The sequence below is a fragment of the Halichoerus grypus genome, chromosome 1 (genome assembly GCF_964656455.1).
Source record: "Halichoerus grypus chromosome 1, mHalGry1.hap1.1, whole genome shotgun sequence".
Lineage (NCBI taxonomy): Eukaryota > Metazoa > Chordata > Mammalia > Carnivora > Phocidae > Halichoerus > Halichoerus grypus.
This window is the reverse complement of record NC_135712.1, coordinates 19208038-19228681: the sequence shown is the minus strand read 5'-3', so window position 1 is coordinate 19228681 and position 20644 is coordinate 19208038.

Here is a 20644-nt window from a genome sequence, read left to right as displayed (position 1 = left end):
CATGGCCCTCATCTCAGTGGCACTATCGCACCTCTTATCCTTCTAGAAACTCTAGCAGAATCCTCCCATGGCCTAACATCCTTGGTTTTCTTTTTATCTGTGAGTTATGGAGTGCTTCTGATTTTTTAAAGGCACAGATTCACACAACATGGTTTGACCCAGAGAACTGACGGCCAGCTCTACTGAGTTCTAATTTTTTTTTTATTTATGCTTTTCCATACCTTCTCACTCTTGACATTAGTTTTTAATACATGCTAATAACTTAGAATCTTCTTCTTAACCTCTTTCTGACTAAACCATTATGCTGCACGGTCTCTAGCATACATAATAGTTAATAAAAATAGTTAATATATGCTCAGTAAAAGACAGGTACTAGCACATTTAAGACAACACTATTTGCAGATGCCCCAAACAGAAACTAACCAAATGCCTGACAACAGTAGAATGAGTAGATTGTGCTATATTTCCACAATGTAATACAATAAGATGAACACGCTAAAATTAACTGTATGGATGAATCTCGCAAAGGTAATTTGAGAGAAAAAGGCCCAAGACAAAAGTATAAAACTATATGCTTCTATTTATATGAAGAACAAAAACGGATGAAAGCTATCAATGCCGTTGGAAGTCAAGATAGTGGTTATCCCTGAGACTTGAGGGATATTGCCTACAAGGGGACAAAAGGAGTCTCCGGGGATTAGCCATATTCTGTTCTTGATCTGAATGCCAATTACATGGGAGTGGTCAGTTGGTAAAAACCCACTGAGTTCTACACTTTAGGATATATGCACTTTCTGTATATATTTAAGACTTTAATTTAAAAAATGTGTAATAAACTAATAAAAGAAGATAAAAAAATTTTAAAACTGAAAAAACTAATTTATATTCTGTATTAAGGGCCTGCTTTTGTATCAATTAATGCTTATCTATCGTATGTTTATGTGCTAATTTATGTCATCTACAGTAATAAAGCCAAATCCAGGATTCTAATGCGGACGGTTTGAGCACTGGCTTAAATCTGGGCTCTGCTAATTTCTAGGTGTTTTGTTTTGTTTTTGCTGCTTTTTCTTCTTCTGTTTTTACTTCCCTAATCCCGTTTTCTCATTCATAAAATGAAGGCAGTAACAGTAGCTACTTCCAAGTAAGTTTGAAGTAAGTATTAAATGGACAAATCCTGGCAATGTACTCAACATAATACCTACCATGTAGTAAGTGCTACATAAACCTTTACTGAATTATAGTTTCTGGTTTATCTTATCTAGAAATACTCATCTCTTATTAACTGAAACACTGTGAGAGAGTCCACAAGCCCTCCCACCTTCAGATATTCGAGACTACAGAAGGGAGCAGCACGCCATGCTGTGCACAGGAATGAACGAATAATTTAGCGACAGAACAAAGGAAGGAGGAATGAATGAGCTAGGGAAGAATGCCATGCCAGCACTTAAAGATGGTAACTAGATAAGAGTAAGACGGGAAGCAACTCTAAAACCATCAGGATACATCATCATCCCCAGATTTTGTAAGAGAAAAATTAAGGTGGAGAGGTGAGTACAATTTGCTTGTCTAGGAACGCTGACATGCATAATGACCGTACCGTCCGTGCATGGCAGGTCATTTGCGCAGTGGTAAGACTGCTGATTCAGAGACAGAGCACCTAGATTTAAGCCATGGCTACTGACATCACCTGGGCAAATGACCTCCCTTCCTCTGCTTCCTCACCTGTATGATAAGGGTGGTATTCATCGTAACCACCTCATCGTTTGAGGTTTAAAGCAGTTAATATTGTTAAATAGCTTGTAATAGTTGGCATATAGAAAGCACTAATAACTATTTGTGAAAGACAATAAATAAACATGCAAGGTTTACTCCGGAAAAGATTATAAAGTCAAAACTTGGTTCTATTCTTTGTCTGTTTTCTTTGAAGTACCTCCACCTGTTCCTTCCAGGCCCCCAATGCCCATAAGCTAGCCCCTGGTAACTCAAAGTCCTCCGAAGAACATTCCACCCAGACCTGCCTCTTCCCCATCTCAGATCCCCTCCCTGGGATCTTTATAAAATGTACTTGTGTTATCTGGCTCATTCCACTCAATTTGGCATAAAAGGCAGTCCTTTCTAAGAGATAATAATGGGTGAATTTTTCTCAGGTAACATTTCTGATTTTACCAGAGCTTTCTGAAATCTGCCTCATAACCCAGTGGTGAGACAAATGGTACAAACTTCCAACACCATTTCGTGCTGACTGGGATATATTTTCAATCAGAAAAATCTTGTCATTTTAGATTCAATAAATACATGACTACCTCTTATACCCTGACTTTTTTGGAGCTGTAAATTGCAAAATAAAAATAATTTTCTCAGGGGCGCTTGGGTGGTTCAGTTGGTTAAGCGGCTGCCTTCGGCTCAGGTCATGATCCTGGGGTCCTGGGATCGAGCCCCACGTCCGGCTCCCTGCTCAGTGGAGAGCCTGCTTCTCCCTCTCCCTCTGCCTGCCACTCTGCCTACTTGTGCTCTATCTCTCTGTCAAATAAATAAATAAAATCTTTAAAAAAAATAAAGATAATTTTCTCCTTTCTATTCTTTCATATCCAAATAAAGGAGGAGAAGTGTAAAACTAAGAGAAGGAATATGTTCTGATTCTTCTATTGAATTTTAATTTCCCAGGAGAGCTGCTATGTGCAACCCATTCTCTCCCATGTTGAAAAACTCTATATTTCCTAATACTCTGCAAGCCCGGGTGACAGTCCCTTCCTCAACCCCACCCTGAATTTCCCTGATTGATTCTAGGTGCAACCTCATGGCACCCAAGCATGTACACACATGTGTGCACATTCACATGAACACACACACACGACTGCCTTGCCATCTTTTTTCCAGCCTCACAGTCCATTTTCCCAAATGGAAAAAAAAAACCTGCTGACCCAACATGCACAACATAGACCTCAGTGGTAGCCCTGGAGTCACAAAAGAATTTAGTTAAAAACTGAAGCCAGCCTGAGTTGCAGAAGCTCAGGTTTTATTGACTACACAATGCTTAGGAATACAGAGGTAAAAAAAAAGAAGTGATGACCCACGTTCAGTTCAGAAGACCAGCTGCCCATGTAGTATGCTGCTTCAGCCTTCAGAATGGTTCACTCGGGTGCCTGGGTGGCTCAGTCAGTCAAGCATCTGACTCTCGATTTAGGCTCAGGTCATGATCTCAGAGTGGTGAGATCGAGCCCTGTGTCAGGCCCCATGCTGGGCACGGAGCCTGCTTGGGATTCTCTTTCTCCCTCTCCCTCTGGGCCTCCCCACTCACTCTCTCTCTCATTAAAAAAAAAAAAAAAAGGCTCACTTAATCTGCACCTGCACTTTAGTCCAAAATGGCGTTGACAGTGTTATCAGTAGGCAGAAGGAAATCTCGTGCGAACTTTAGGAAATGATTGAGTGGTGGTTAATTCCAGAGGTCCAAACCCCAACCCTCTCATAAACACACACACACACACACACACACACACAGCCCTAATCACAAGAAATGACTAGGAAACATTCTGCAGATTGACTTAAAGGTGGTTCAGGACATCCAGTACAGAGCCGTCTCCTTCCTTTAATCTCTGGGCAGGAAGGACTGCTTGAAATGCCTTTTAAAACCCTTCAATATTTTGAACTTCATACGTACAGCTTACACATGGATATTCTATGATCACTAGGCTGTTTCAAAAATCTAAGCCCTTATAGTCCCAGTGAGGCCATCTACCTAAGGTGGCCTCATTGGGCAAGAACCATATGCTACCGAGGTCACATGGTCCCGTCCTGTGCCTCCTCCCCACTGACTCAGCCCCCAATCCCCTTCCTAGCAGAAATCCACAGGCAGCTTCGGCCCCCTTCGTTCTCTTGCTCACTTCTGGATTTTCCATCCATTCACGCTCCAACCCAACCCCCAGTGGTCTCATTCCTTCGTGGATTTCTACAATGGGAAGAAAAGTGCAGGGTGGGACTCTGGCTGCTGTACCTGTGGGGAAAAATAGGTTGAATGTTTGCACAGCCATGGCTAAAAGCAGTGTTGCCCTTGACCTGGATGAGGCCCCTACACAACGACCTATGCTTTAGAGGGCTCATTCTGGCCCCTTCCCACCATGCCCTTCCCAAGTCAAGAAGCTCATGGAACCAAACTTGCTCATGCAGAACCTATGCTTCCCCTTATCAACCAGGCTCTGGGTATCTGGGACCCTGGAATTCCTTACCCAGACGTCACTGAGCCTGCTTCCAAGGCCAGAATGAAACTCTTGGCCTTGTGTGCCTCCTGAAAGCAGATGGTACTGGCCATTTGCGCATCTCAGGGCACAGGAATTAGCTAAGAGGCTGCTGTATTTAAGAACTATGGACACAGATTTGAAGTGCCCACACACATTTGGTGAGGTCCCTCTTAGTCCAAGAGAGTTCTGGTGGCAAGGGAGAAAAAGGAAGCAGGCCAACTCTCAAAATGTCAAAATGCCACATTTTAGCATAGAACTCTGAGAAGTATGAGAATTAGGAATTTGTGCCTGGCCTCCCAGGTCAATATAAAAGTACATTTGTTAAGGGAGAACAAAACAAATTTTATTAGCAGATTACTCACTTGTATTATAATTTTTTAATAGACATGGTTTGTGGGCCTAAATTTGCACTCTTGTGCTGGAGACAATATTAGGGACAGACCTGCTGAAAGGCTTATTTTCTCAAACTTCATTGTCTAAAGTTCAAGAAACTAACTTCTGCAAGGGATCTACTCCTAAGAAATCTCAAGTCACAATTAAACTCTTTAGGACTTCCCTAGGACCAGCAGCATCGCTCTTCAAGATAATGTGGTACCCAGCGAATACCATCGCCATCCATTCCATTGGGATATGCCTCAGGGAATCTCCAGGACTCTGTCCTGAATCAAGCATCTTCTCTGCTAGCCTTCTTCTTGTGGCACATGCTAAAAATCCACTGATGTCATTTGCAGCTAAACCAGAATCAGTTCCCATTGTGTTGTGTGTCACCTAAACATAGATATAACAGGAACGAAATTTAAAATCACATTCACTCTCCACTCCTGCTTGCTCCCGTTAAGAAGCATTATGCTGTTAACCCTGAAAAACTAACAATTTATTATGAACACCAAGGTAAATGAGTAAAGAAGAAATACTGGATAAACTGAAAGGCTAGCTGGATCAGCACTGGAAATGGCAGAGGTATACTTGAGGGATGAATTGTATGGGTTGGAAAGGAAGCAGGGGGGCAGTGAGAGAAACAATGTGAGAGACAGAGCTGGAGCAAGGCAGGTCTGGATGGAGTTGAGAGTGAGAGAGGAGAAAGATTCGGAAGCAGCTGCCAGGTGGGTGAGATATTGAGAAAGACCAGCTATAGCGGATTAGATGTGGCCACAAATGTTGCCACTACACCTACCAACAGGGAGAATCTTCTTAATTTCTTTGAATCTGTGACTTGCTTTGGCCAATAGCATGTGACAGAAATGATACGGTGTAACTTCCAAGGCTGAGCCTAGAGAGATCTGCGGTGGCCTCTTACAGAACCTTTGAACAGTCCCCCTTAGAACCTGGCTGCCATGCTGTGAGAAGCCCAACCTCAGAGAGTGGTCAAAGTGAAGAGAACCAAGACATTCTGACTAAACATCTCAGTTGATCTCGGGGCTGAAGGCCAGCACCTACAGCCAGCCCCATGAATGAGCCATCCTGGGCGTTCCAGCCAAATGAGTTTCCAAATGACTGAAGTACCTGCCAACCGCACGAGAAGAGAACTACCATCCAGCTGACCTCATCAACCCAGTTATTGATGTTAAACCGCTAAATTTGGGGGTGGTTTGCTATAACAGCAACAGATAACCAAAATGTGGGAAAAGATTCCTAAGACAGTTAACTGGACATTATAAATGTATTCTCTGTGTGTTCTCTAGAGATTGAACTGAAAAGATTTGATCTTCTTTTCGGTTATTTCTAGATGTCAGCTCAATGTTGAGATGGAGCAATGAGATCTAAATGCCTTGCACTGGGGCACCTGGCTGGCTCAGTCAGTGGAGCGTGCCACTCTTGATCTGGAGGTTGTAAGCTCAAGCCCCACGTTGGGGGTAGAGTTTACTTAAAATAAAATTAAATAAATAAATAAATAAACAAACAAACACCTTATATGGACTATACATGTAATACCAACCAAAAGCTCTGAATAATTAGCACAAAAATCATGCTTTTCATATCCATGCAGAAAGTACTGGATTTTCATGGTAACAACTCAAAAAATTAAAAATGCAACAAGATGAAAAAGAAATGCAATTTAAAAGAAAATCCCCAGTGATCCATACAATTTGTAGTGACTACAAATAGTCAAAATTTCATGGTTATCTCGATAGTCCCCTCCATAGAACACTACCCACAAACCATTTCACCATAAAGGAGGTAGACACTGCGAATCCCCAAGTGGTATACTATCCTTAACAGAACACCCAGTTCTCAGCATCTAGACCATGCCAATATGATGGTCTGTTAAAAAAACCTAGGCTTTCCAGGATATAGGGGTCCCTATGTGCCCCCTATAAAAAAGGGGCAGGTGGGTGGCTGAGCTTTGATGTCCCAAAGAAACACACATTCATATATTTGAGACAGGTTTAAAGCACTTCAGGAGCCATACCAGTCCAATGTAGGTGATGGTCACACACTGTGGGGTTCCTGTTCCTTCACCCAATCCTTCTGGCCACTTGGAAATGACCACAGCTGCAATGAGTCAGTGCTTTTTAATAACAGTGTACAATGTTGCCAAGTTTGAATCAGTAGCCTTGTTATTTTTCTCCCCCCAATTCAGATCCTTGGCTTGTTTGCCTCCTGGACTGCCACGCCCACATGTTTAAAGATACTTTAGTCAGAGCAGAGTCAGATAAGCACTGAGCTGCGTCTGCTTTCAAGTATGAGCCGCCTCTGCTTTCAAGTAGGAATTAGGAGTCAATGGCTGATGCAATGTAAATATTTGCCCACCCTTCAGATAAACCACTTGGTGGTATTACTGAAAACAGTCTGCCTTTTCCAAGAGCAGAAAGGCCAGCATTCCCAACCCCCGTAAAGTCTGCATCATGTAAATTCGAGCTGCTACTTTCTCCTTCCTCAGCCAAACTCCAAGGCCCACGGGAAGCAGCTGGAGTCCCGGAAGATCCAGATACTGCCCCATGGGCTGATTCCCACCACTGAACTGAATGTCTGCCTTAGTCAACTCCAGGAAAGCTGGATCATATGTCACCCAACCACAAGCCCCAACTGTCTCTTCCGATGTTAGAAATGCCTCAGTCCGTAAAGTAGGCATTAGCTAGAACCTTCGATCCAACATCAGAACAAGGAAGACTGATACTTTGGTTCCCCTAAAGTCAATATCATTTAAATATTTATTCAATATTCCCTTAGCGAGAATCTGGCGCTAATTTTATGATTCTCAAAAATCATATGCAACTTTTTAATTTATATTTGTTATCTGTATTATTCTGACGAGGAAAATTTAAGAAACATGTGCAAACTCTTTAATATGTAAATAATAATGTAAACCACTGTAGTCCGGTTTGTTCCTGGCAAACCAGACTAAAGTATGCCTTAGTTGGCAAAGAAATATAAAGCACCATCCGTATGGTCCAATCTGAATAGTATTTCAATCAAGGACACAAAGTCCAGCAACCAAAAAACTCATTTGTCACCTTCTGTATCAGCAAGGATCACATTTGACTGAGGGGCTGAATTATCCTACATTGGCTTTTTTAAACTAAGTCAATGAAGTTAGTTCTGTAAATAATGAAGTCATGGCTTAAATTATTAAAGTGCTCTGGTTAATCTTAATCTCCCCACTTGCACCAATCTCTGAGCTGTTCTGTGTCCCAGAAGGCTGACCTTCATGGACAGCATCATCCACGCTGTACTACCCTCTGGCTCACGTAGGAAGAGAAAGGATCGAGTATTTATTTCCCATAATCTCCACCCCCACCCCCTTACTCGCACAGCTATAGTTCTGGCAGAGTTTCTTTCCTTTGTAGTCACAGGTCATACGAGATAGCACCTCTTCTCTGACTCAGGTTCTGGCTCCACTGAATACTATTCCCTCCCTTGACCTGTCAGAATCCCCACTGTTTCTAACCCCTGGGTCTTGCAGCATCTCTTGTCAGTTCCTGTGATGGTCGATTTTATGTGTCCATTTGCATGGGCCATGCGGTGGCCAGATATTTTGTCAGACATTATTCCAAGTGTGTCTGTGAAGGAGTTTTTGGACGAGATTAACGGTTAAATTGGTAGACCAAGTAAAGCTGGTTGTCCTCCCTAATGTGGGTGGGCCTGATCCAATCCAATGAGGACCTGGATAGAACAGAAAGTCTGGCTCTTCCCCCAAGTAAGACAGAATCCCCCTGCCTGATGGCATTCAAGCTAAGCCACCAGCTCTTTTTCACTCTATAGCAACCTGCTGGCCTTTGGGCTGAGACGGAGACATCAGCTCTGCCGATTTTAGACTTGTCAGCCTCCATAATCACATAAACGGGTCCAAGAAGGAAAGGAAGAAAGGGAAAAAGGAAGGAGGGAGGAGGAGGGGGGAGAAAAAAAAAAGGGGGCAGGTGGGTGGCTGAAGGGTGGAAGGAGAGAAGGAAAGGAAGAAAGGGAAAAAGGAAGGGGGGGAGGAAAAAAAAGGGGCAGGTGGGTGGCTGAAGGGTGGAAGGAGAGAAGGAAAGGAAGAAAGAAGGAATAAAGGAAGGAAAGTGCCTATTGGTTTTATTTCTGAAGAACCCTAACACATTTCCTTATCCTCTCTCACATCTCTGTAAAGAGTCTCTTCATTAAGTTATTTTTAAAGCCTTCTGAGTCCACCTCTTGTGTCTGCCAGGCCCCTATCTGATAAATGAGGTTTTCCTTTTTCCTTATTTATCCCTTCACAGTGTCCAGAGGTAGGCAATCCCATTTCAGTGCAGGAGAACCGGATTGTTGCTCCTTCTTTCTCCTATCTCGCCATCCTTGGCAAGTGACTTTCATCATCATGTTTGCAAGATATTCCAAGTTCTAGAGGGATAACAGGAAATGGATCAAGAGCTTTTTCTTAGCAAGGCTTTATTCAGAAATGTAGTTTTTGCCTCCCCAAACATTTTATCCCATATCTTCCTAGGCAGAATCATGTTTAAGGGCCCTCCTACCCACAAGGGGGCCCAAGACATTGAGCGCATTGCTTTCCAGACTCTATGTTAGAAAGGCAAGGGATGCAGGGCTAGATAACATCAAATTTCTAAACCCTCAGGACCTGCCATCTGTGGGCTTCTTGAACCCCGTAACCACTTGCCTCACATGCCGCCACTGCTCTCATATCTCTTTTATACACAGTCCCTAAAAAGTAGAAAAAAGAAACTTTTCCTCCTGACCTACCTGCAAGACTATTGTCCTTTCTGTCATCATCTTTGTGTTTTGACTCTGCATCACAAAAGACAAAAAGAATCCTTCTGTCAATGCAGCTCCCCTCAAAGGCTTCAGAGAGGGACATAACTGACCCACAGAAATCAGAGTCCTCTAGGCAGGCAGAGGAAAACAAAAGTCTGGAAACACTCATACATGAATAATGTGTATGTCATATTTCACTTCAGAATTTGAGCTGCTGATAACTATCACCAGGTCTTAGAGCTGGTGACACTACCTGTAATTATAGTGTATAATCTGCACTTACAAGCACCAAAATTCCAAACAAAGAAATTACATATGTCATTTTTTTCTCCCAAGATTTCTAATATCATTATGATCACAAAATGGCTGGCTCATCCCCAAGCATCACATCTATGTTCCAGATAGGCTTTATTGAACAGGAACAGGAGAAGTCCTCCCCCAGTTCCCAGAGAAAGAAAGACAAATGTATTATTATTATTATTTTAATTATTATATATTAATAATTATCTAGAGTGTGATTTGTAGAAAGCTGAGTTAACTGGCACCAAATTTCCAATTTACTCCCCTGGCCCTTTAGTGACTTTTATAATCAGCTCTCTGGGCAGTTGCTTCCTATTACTCAAGAAATAAAGGAATACCAGGCACAAAAAGCAGTATTCAGGACAGAGGAATATAAGACAAGCAAGCAAGGAAGCTGGACCTTTGTCACTGAATTCAGCTCCTGGCTTGTGGTGTTCTTCCCAAACATCTTAGCTGTACTTAAATATTCCTTGTTAAGGGCACCCCAATGCCTAGATGCCAAGATGGATAGTTCAGCAATACTGACCCAAAACGTTCTGAGGTTGACATTCCAGAAAGACTTCCTGCATTTTCAAAGATCACTGCATCACTTCTAATGCAATGACCATGGAAATATTTGGAAATTAGTTTACAGGATCAAAAGCTTCTTAGAAAAGGTAAAGCTCTAATATCAGCAAAGATATGTTGATTTTTCCCAATATAAAACACCCTCAGATATATAGATAACACCTTGCCTTGGTGTTTTCCAGAATTATTGCTCTATTGTAATAGAACATATTAAATAAACAGTCAACTAAAAGAAATACCTTTAATAATTTCTGTCGCTATTTCACATTTTTGGTCATATTTCACAAAATGGATCACAACCTTTAAATTCAAGCAATAATTATTATTAATCTGCTCAACATAATTCTTGGTACTTATTAAAATTTACTAAACAATTATTAATATTGTTATGTTAGATAATTTGGCATTATAAGCCAACAGAAAAGAAGCCACGTAATGAGATTGCAGAGTCCTTCAAATCTGTCCCTCTGTTCATTGTTTTTACATCTGTGCACTTTAATTGTTGCTAAAACCCAGCTGCTTTCTGTACATACTACCATGCCATGTCTCCTTAAAGCATTGTAACTTCTCTTGATTAACCAAGAGTAGAATGACTCACTATGTCAATAAGTCTTCTGAATCTTTGACACAATGCAGTGGGTAGAGCAGACAGATGGCAGTGGAGTTGTACGGTGTTTAAAAGACATATATCCTAAAGTGTGTGTCAGTCTCTGGACAGCAAAATTACAAAGGTGTAATTTCTTTCACTCGAAATTTACATTTTAATGGAAGCACTTTCATGTAAAAGTAGGTAAATCTTTTCAGGCCACTGCCAAGCCTCATTGCTTGGCAACTTTTACTGTCTTAAAGACCCTAGTTGACTACCTTGAAGTCTACATAATGTACATAAATGATATACCTTAGGTATATTTTACATAATCAGGGAGCATTTTCTCCTTAACAAAACTGGTCTCAACATTTATGAATCATTTGTAATTTACACAGGAAAAAAAAAAGTGAGCAAGAAGAATGACCAAAGAGATTGTTTTCAGCTTATATACAGAGAACATTCTAGCCTCGAATTTAAGACAGCAGCCCCTCTGAATTCTGATAAGAATCACTATACTCTTCCTTACAACAGAGGATTGGTTAGTACATCAAGAACAGAGAACAATAACAAATTCCTATTTCTTAGAAAAAGTGGCTGTGAAACTTTCAGCACATATGCTACATGCCAGAGTAACCAACTCATCAGCTGCGACAGTGAGCGCACCCAATACAAAGAACAGCATAGCATCATCTAAGACCAGTAAAAGTAAACATGATTGTGCCAGTACCATGCTGTCTTGATGATCACAGCTTTTTAATATAGCTTGGAGTCAGGCACGGTGATACCTCCAGCTTTGGTTTTCTTTTTCAACAGACACATGGATCAATGGAACAGAAGAAAGAGCCCAGAAATGGACCCTCAATTCTAAGGTCAACTAATCTTCAACAAAGCAGGTAGGAATATCCAAAGGAAAAAAGACAGTCTCTTCAATAAATGGTGCTGGGAAAATTGGAGCCACATGCGGAAGAATGAAACTGGACTATTCTCTTACACCGTACACAAAGATAAACTCGAGATGGATGAAAGACCTAAATGTGAGAGAGAATCCATGAAAATCCTAGAGAGGAACACAGGCAGAAACCTCTTCGACCTTGGCCACAGCAACTTCTTCCAAGACACGTCTCTAAATGCAAGGGAAACAAAAATAAAAATGAACTATTGGGACTTCATCAAGATGAAAAGCTTCTGCACAGCAAAGGAAACATTCAACAAAATTAAAGGCAATCTACGGAATGGGAGAAACTATTTGCAAATGACATATCAGATAAAGGGCTGGTATCCAAGATATATAAAGGACTTATCAAACTCAGTGATGCCTGGGTGGCTCAATCAGTTAAATGTCTGCCTTCGGCTCAGGTCATAATCCCAGGGTCCTGGGATCGAGTCCCACATTGGGCTCCTTGCTCAGCAGGGAGCCTGCTTCTCCTTCTGCCTGCCACTCCCCCTGCTTGTGCTCTCTCTGTCTCTCTGACAAATAAATAAATAATATCTTTAAAAATAAAAAAAAGAACTTATCAAACTCAATACCCAAAAAACAAATACTCCAGTCAAGAAATGGGAAGAAGACATGAACAGACATTTCTCCAAAGAAGACATGCAAATAGCCAACAGACACATGAAAAAATGCTCCACATCACTTGTCATCAGGGAAATACAAATCATAACCACAACAAGATACCACCTTACACGAGTTAGAATGGCTAAGGTTAACAAGACAGGAAACAACAAATGTTGGCAGGGATGTGGAGAAAAGGGAAACCTCTCACACTGTTGGTGGGAACGCAAGCTGGTACAGCAACTCTGGAAAACAGTAGGGAAGTTCCTCAAGAAGTTAAAAATAGAGCTACCCTATGATCCAGCAATTGCACTACTAGGTATTTATCCCAAAGATACAAATGTAGTGAAAGAAGGGGCACTTGCATCCCAATGTTCATAGCAGCAATGTCCACAATAACCAAACTGGAAGGAGCTGAGATGCCCTTCAATAGATGAATGGATAAAGAAGATGTGGTTCATATATACAGTGGAATATTACTCATCCATGAGAAAGGATGAATACCTATCATTTACATTGACATGGATAGAACTGGAGGGTATTATGCTAAGTGAAATAAGTCAATCAGAGAAAGACAATTATATGGTTTCACTCATATGTGGAATATAAGGAATAGCGCAGAGGATCATAGGGGAAGGGAGGGAAAACTGAATGGGAAGAAATCAGAGAGTGAGACAAACCATGAGAGACTCTGGACTCTGGGAAACAAAACTGAGGGTTTCTGAAGGGGAGGTGGGTGGGAGGATGGGATAACTGGGTGATGGGAATTAAGGAGGGCATATGATGTGATGAGCACTGGGTGTTACACACAACTGCTGAATCATTGAACACTACATCTGAAACTAATAATGTATTATATGTTGGTTAATTGAATTTAAATAAATAAATAATCTTTTTAAAAAGTCAACATGATTAATCCACTTCCTTTGTGCCAGGTATTATTGTAAGTGCTTAACATAAATAACTCACTTAATCTCCCCAATAACCTTGAATGGTAAGAACTATTATTGTCCCTATTTTAAAGATAAAGGAACCAGAAACAGGGAAGTTTAGTAATTTTGCTCTTAGTCAACAGCTAGAAATCAGTGGTCTGTCCCCAGAGTCTGATTTTACCTATTATGCTGACCTAAAGATATGCATTCCACCATCAAGAAACTTATGATCCTACTGAAAAAAAAAAAAAAACCTATCAGATGAAAAAGATGTGAGAATGGTCACAAGGAAAAGGATTAGACTGAAAAGTAAAGGACTGGTAAGTGGCCCGCTATATGAACAAGGACGGCATTTTAATCAGAGAACACCCCCATTCCCCTTTCAATAGAGACAAAAAATGCAAAAGCATCCTTGATTAATAGTCTCTTTCACTTTGTAGAGTTCTGGAGTGTGATAAAATGTTTCAGAATTGTATCTAAGATTTATGCTAAAAATTAGGATGGATTAATAAAGAGCAGGCTTAATTCTTCCTATGTGTCAAGAGCTGGCCAGCACAGTTTTCCAGCTATTCCAGGAGGCAGCTCTCTAAGTTTTATCTTACTGGTTAGAGAAACAGCCTCACTGGTGCTGATAATTCAGTAGGGATAGAAAGCTTCTAGTAGAACAGCATGGCCGTACTAAGCATGCACTAGCTGTAAGAACACACTACTGATAAAGAGACCAACTCGCCTGGGTTTGCCCAAGACTTTCTCAAGCTTAGCACTAAAAGTCCCATATTCTTGGAATCCCTCTTTCCTGGGAATCCTGGGACAGTTGGTCATCCTAAGAGCCAGTGCTGTCTTTGGCCTTGGGAAGGCAGCTGAAGGGTGAGGCAAAGAACAGGGTATTCAGGAAAAGACCCTTATATTCCAACTCTGCCTCTGCCATTTACAGTATGATCTGGGACAAGTCACTTAACTCTGAGACCTCATTTTCTTTAACTGTAATATGAAGATAACTGCCCCATAACTTTTTGAGAATTTAATGAAAAACCATGAAAATTTCCTGGAAAAGTATCGCATAAAGTAGTTGCCCAGCAAATGGCAGGTGTTACTACTATATTCCAGGAATGCTAAAATCAAATCGTCTAGACAGGTTTTGTTTTTTGTTTTTTTTAAGTACGTAGGAGGTGTATCTATGACCGTGATTATTTCAGCTTTTAAAAAGTTGATTCATTTGACGGGATTTATTTGTCAAAAATCCACGTTGACTCATGCCCGATTGTTGTAAGATCAAGCACTTTCAAAACTCATTTATGAGTAAAATTCAAATCATCTTTTCTAAAGTAAATATTTAGATTAAGAATACAATTGCTTACTACTCCCAGAAGCATTTTTCTTTAAGTGGAATTTTAGGAAGAAAGAGGTGTACAGAAACAAAACTATCCAAAATGTCCAAGTATCTTAGTCAAACGGTAATGTTTTACACTAACTTAGGTTTTCACCCAACAGAACTCTAGTTTATACTAAGTACATTTTAAAGTGTTAGTTAGAAGAGAACCAATATATAATCCTATGCTTTAAATTCTTTACATTGACAAGTAATGATAGGTTTCCTACAATAAGATCCATTAAATCCTATGATTTTTATTTTTGTATTGATACTAATTCATTTTTCACCAATTACTTTTGTGTCTTATGCTGTTCTCCAAATACCTAACACAATTTTCTATACTTGAATTTTTAATTACATACATAGGAGGCATTTTTACTAATTAATTTTAAAATTCAATCTCTGACTTTCCATCTTCTCCTGCATATGGGCTTTAAGCATGGATGGAAGAGTGATGCCCTAGAATCTGTTTTATCTACATGGGAAGTCTTTTCTCTTCCACTGAGTACGACATTGAATAAGAATTTTCAAATCTCAAACCAAAAATTTTATTGTTAAAACTGTTTTTCTATTTTATTTTTGAGAATCATTTTACATTCTAGCTCACAAAATTTTCAATTTATAACATGATACAATTCAAGCTAAGCAGTCAAAAGATTCTGAGAAGGAAACTTGAATTGCTCAGAGAAAGTGTGAAATCCCATGTGTTACTAAAATCAAAGGACTGTCTTGATCAAAATTTTCTGAATACGTTGCAAGTGGATAATTCATTTTAAAAACTCCCCACCCACATTGTTCTCTGAAGCGTGTCTCAAAGTCCCAACCCTCTCATTCCTTAGCATAGAATACGTGTTGGTTTCTTTTTCTGAACATGTGCTTTTTTTAAAGTCAAGTATATAACATTCGATCTCAGGACATTACAGGAAATGTGATTTAGATTTCTCTCATTACTGCAACATAACACACACACACATTAAAAAAAAAAAAAAAATCCCCTCTCCTTACTGCTCATGTTCTTTCTTAAATACTAGCTCTTTAAATAGACTCTGTCAATACCTTAAAAAATAAAGGACTACATTTTCCATTCTTTTATATATACATATTTCATATCATGTCTTATTTGTTCCCTGCTCCCAGATATCTGATAACTTTAGGACCTGTCAATGACCACTTGAAGCATGTTCAACCCAGGGCTCTGAAAATTTGAGCATGTTTCAAATTGGATAAAAAAGATTCTGAATAAAAGTCTTTCTCTTCCTAATATATTATACTTGTAAAGAAGCACATTAGACCTGTCAGATGTAAATATTCACTAATTGAATTTGTTGCCAATGTTACAAGCAAATTACAATGGCTGATTTGGACTTCAGGAGCACTAAGATTCTCACTGAAGTGCCTTAGTTACTTAGATGTTTTTAAAATGTGTTGTATTACGTTGCAATTTCATCTACTCAACTGAGCCAGCCAGGCAAAAACAAATCCACCTGAGTGCCTAAGAGAGCTGGTCATAAATCTATAGCTCAGTTTTGATCTTTAGGAGAAAAAAAACAAATCTAATAACACAGATTGCTCCAACTGTTCTCTAGTACCCTCAGGATTTCAAACTTCCGTAAAATCAAACACCCACCACCACCACCAAACGGAATTCATTTGCTGGAAGGACAAATGCAAGTCAGTAGGTTTCTGAGAGGTCATGTTGAGACATTCCATTTTCAAGGTTTAACTTAACTCGTTTCCAAACTGCTGTTTATTGGGAAAATGAATTGAAAGTCCATTAAAGATTTTCTATCCTTCCACCTCTTCTGGTTATGAAGCCTGGCTTTAGTCTCAGAGGTAGATAATTCAGCCTAAAAGTCATCAAAGAAACAAAACCAGCTCTACTTTCTTCATCTAGTACTTGTTGCAGTAGGTACATCATTCCTGCTGATATCCTGACATATTTTTGAAAAAGGAAAATTTTCAAAAACCATTAAAGTACATATTATTTTATCACTTTTCCTCATTTATCACTTTTCAGTGAAATATTATTGTACATTTTAGAGAACCTTAAAACTGGTTTTGTAGAAAGAAAATTTAAACATTTCTAGGTATGTTTAGTGTTTGTCCACAACAAATTTAAGATTTAAGAGCTTAATTTATAAGAATGAATAGTGTTTGCCTATGGAATAAAAATTAAAGGAAAATGCATATTAACTGTAATTAAAATAGTCTATAACCAAATTGGTCAGGTTGCCATTTCAGAAAGTGCGTATCATCAGTGTGCCTTTAGGTCATTTTTCCCATCTATATTGTAAATTTAGGTTCCTAGTAGAATTGAATAAAATATCTAAACTGTATAACAAAATATTTTCATACAGCTGAAAACCTCTTCAGCCATGAACTCAATAGGTTTTATGATTTGTTGTGAAATTTTCACCTAAGTTGTTACGTTTATAAGTAGAAGCTAAAAGCTTCTTCACTGCTTTCACATGATTAAACTATTAATAAAATTAATAGTTTATTTGGGGGCGTATGGGTGGCTCAGTCAGGTGAGTGTATGACTTCAGTTCAGGCCTTGATGGGATCGAGCCCCACATTGGGCTCTGTTCTCAGCGGAGAGTCTGCTTGTCCCTCTGACCCTCCTCCCACTCATGCTACCTCTCTCTCTCTCTCTTAAGTAAATAAATAAAATCTTTAAATAATAATAATAATAGTTTATTTGGCTGGCATTTTCTCTTTAAAATTATTTTCTCTACTAACTTGTCCTCTAAGTACAAATAGAGAGAATCCCCTTGATTCTAAGTTTTTTGCACACCTTGTAAAAATGTAAAATGATAATGTGCACTGTTTCTCATACTCTCTGGTTCTATAAATCCTTCTTCATAATTCATCTCTAACATTGTTCTTACTGTGGTAAAGCTAATTGAAAAATAAAGGAATGAATGAGCTAGCATTGAAATTTTTTTTTTTTTAAGATTTTATTCATTTATTTGACAGAGAGAGAGAGCACAGATAGTCAGAGCGGCAGGCAGAGGGAGAGGGAGAAGCAGGCCCCCCGCTGTGCAGTGAGCCCAATGCAGGGCTCGATCCCAGGGCCCTGGGATCATGACCTGAGCCGAAGGCAGACGCTTAACCGACTGAGCCACTCAGGCGCCCCGCTAACATTGAAATTTTAAGAACAGTAGCTATTACTGCATAACGCCATGCAGAAGGGCAATATCTGTCTTTTCCTATAGCTAAAAACCATAGGAGGGCTCATTAGAATCACTCACTGTGATTAACTCTCTACATTGTAACTATGCAACTCTCAACATTACGAAGAAGTTAATAGGGTCCCTTGCCCAAACACAAAGGATAAGATGTGCTTAGAATGCAAAACTGTGGTTGATAATAGATGATGGGAAAAATAGACCAGAAAATGTCAGGCCTGGGAGTCAGCTCAGTGTGTGAGGTGCTGAAGGGATGAAGGATGGGATGAGGGGACCACAGACAAGAGATCAACTCTTCTAGAAAAATGTCTAGAGGGGAAAAAACCAAGAAATCAGGGTTTTGTGTCACCCAGTAAAAAAAGACAAGGAGAAGATTCCAAGAGATCATGTGGTAAACAGAATAATGGCCTCCCAAAGATGTCCGTGTTCTAATCCCTAGAACCTGTGAATATGTGACATTACATGACAAAAAGAATTAAGGTTGCACATGGAATTAAGATTGCTATTCAGATGACCTTAAAATAGGGAGATTTCCTGGATTAGCTGGGTAGACTCAATGTCATCACATGGGTCTTTAAAAGTGGAAAAAACAATAGGAAGGGAGTAAGAGAAAGAGATGTGACAAGGGAAATGGAGTCAGAGAGATGCTATGTTGTTGGCTTTGAAGATGGAAAGGAGGCCCCCAAGCCAAGGAATATGAGCCTCTAGAAGCTAGACAAAGCAAAGAAACAGATTCTCCCCTAGAACCTCAAGGAAGAAATGTAGTCCTACCAACACTTTGACTTTAGCCTGGTGTCAAGACTTCTGACTTATAGAACTATGAAATCATAAATTTGTGTTGTTTTAAGCCACTAAATTTGTGGCATTTTGTTAGGCAGTAATCAAAAACTAACACAGAACTGTGCCCAAGAATTAAGACCAAATAAAAGAACAAACAGGGTATTCAATAAATGTTTGTTGAAAAAATGAAAAAATTAGTGAATAAAGGAATATGGGGCAGTTAGCAACCACATTCTGGGTTCCAGTCACACAACATGATGATAACACGTGATCCAGAGGCTCATCTTAGCATCATCTCCCCTGAACTTTCCCATTCTTTTGAGTGTGAATAAAACCTGTCTGGTGAAGATTATGTGTTTAAAAAAAAAAGGAGGAGCGCCTGGATGGCTCAGTTGGTTAAGCAGTCGACTCTTGATTTTGGGTCAGATCATGATCTTGGGGTCCTGGGATTGAGCCCCATGTTGGGCTCCACGCTCAGCAGGCAGTCTGCTGGAGATTCTCTCCCTCTCCCTCTGCCCCTCCCCCCACTCACACTCTTTCTCTCTCTCCCTCTCACTTAAATAAATAAATACATATTTAAAAGAAAGAGGAAGGAAGGAAGGGAGGGAGGGAGAGAGAGAGGGAGAGAAAGGAAGGAAGGAAGGAAGGCAGGAAGGAAGGAAGGAAGGAAGAAAGAACATAAACAAGTATGTTAAGAGGTGCTCAACATCAGTAACCATCAGGGCAATGCAAATCAAAACCACAATGAGGTATCTCCTCACACCTGTTAGAATGACTATTATCAAAAAGATAAGAAAGCTGTAACAATGCTGGCAAGGATGTGAAGAAAAGGGAGCCCTTGTGCACTCTTGGTGGGAATGTAAACTGGTGCAGCCACTATGAAAACAGTATGGAGGTTCCTCCAAAACTAAAAAATGGAATGACTATATGATCCAGCAATTCCATTTCTGGATATATATCTGAAGAAAATTCAGTTACTATCTTAAAGAAGTATCTGCACCCCCCATGTTCATTGCAACATTATTTACAATAGCCAAGATATGGAAACAACCCAAGTGTCTATCAGAATGGATAAAGAAAATGTGATATATAGAAATATAGATAGACATACCACATTTATTTTATATATATAATTACATATCACATATACACTGCATTTATTATATGTACATATATATAACATATATGCAATATATATACAATGGAATTGTATTCAACCATAAGAAAGAAGTCTGGGGCACCTGGGTGGCTCAGTCAGTTAAGCATCTGCCTTCAGCTCAAGTAATAATCCCAGGGTCCTGGGATCAAACCCCATGTCTGGCTCCCTACTCAGCAGGGAGTCTGCTTCTCCCTCTCCCTCTGCCCCTCCCCCTGCTCATGCTTACTCTCTCTCTCATATAAATAAATAAAATATTTTTAGGGGCGCCTGGGTGGCTCAGTCGTTAAGCGTCTGCCTTCGGCTCAGGTCCTGATCCCAGGGTCCTGGGATCGAGCCCCGCGTCGGGCTCCCTGCTCCGCTGGAAGCCTGCTTCTCCCTCTCCCACTCCCCCTGCTTGTGTTCCCTCTCTCGCTGTGTCTCTCTCTGTCAAATAAATAAAATCTTTAAAAAATATATATATATATTTTTAAAAAAAAGATATCCGAGGGTGCCTGGGTAGCTCAGTCGTTAAGCGTCTGCCTTCGGCTCAGGTCATGATCCCAGAGTCCTGGGATCGAGCCCCGCATCGGGCTTCCTGCTCCACGTGGAGCCTGCTTCTCCCTCTCCCACTCCCCCTGCTTGTGTTCCCTCTCTCGCTGTCTCTCTCTCTGTCAAATAAATAAATAAATAAATAATTTTTAAAAATTTAAAAAAAGAAATCCTGTCATTTGTAATGACATGGATGAAACTTGAGGGCATTATACTAAGTGAAATAAGTCTGAGAAAGACAAATACTGTACAATCTCACTTACATGTGGAACC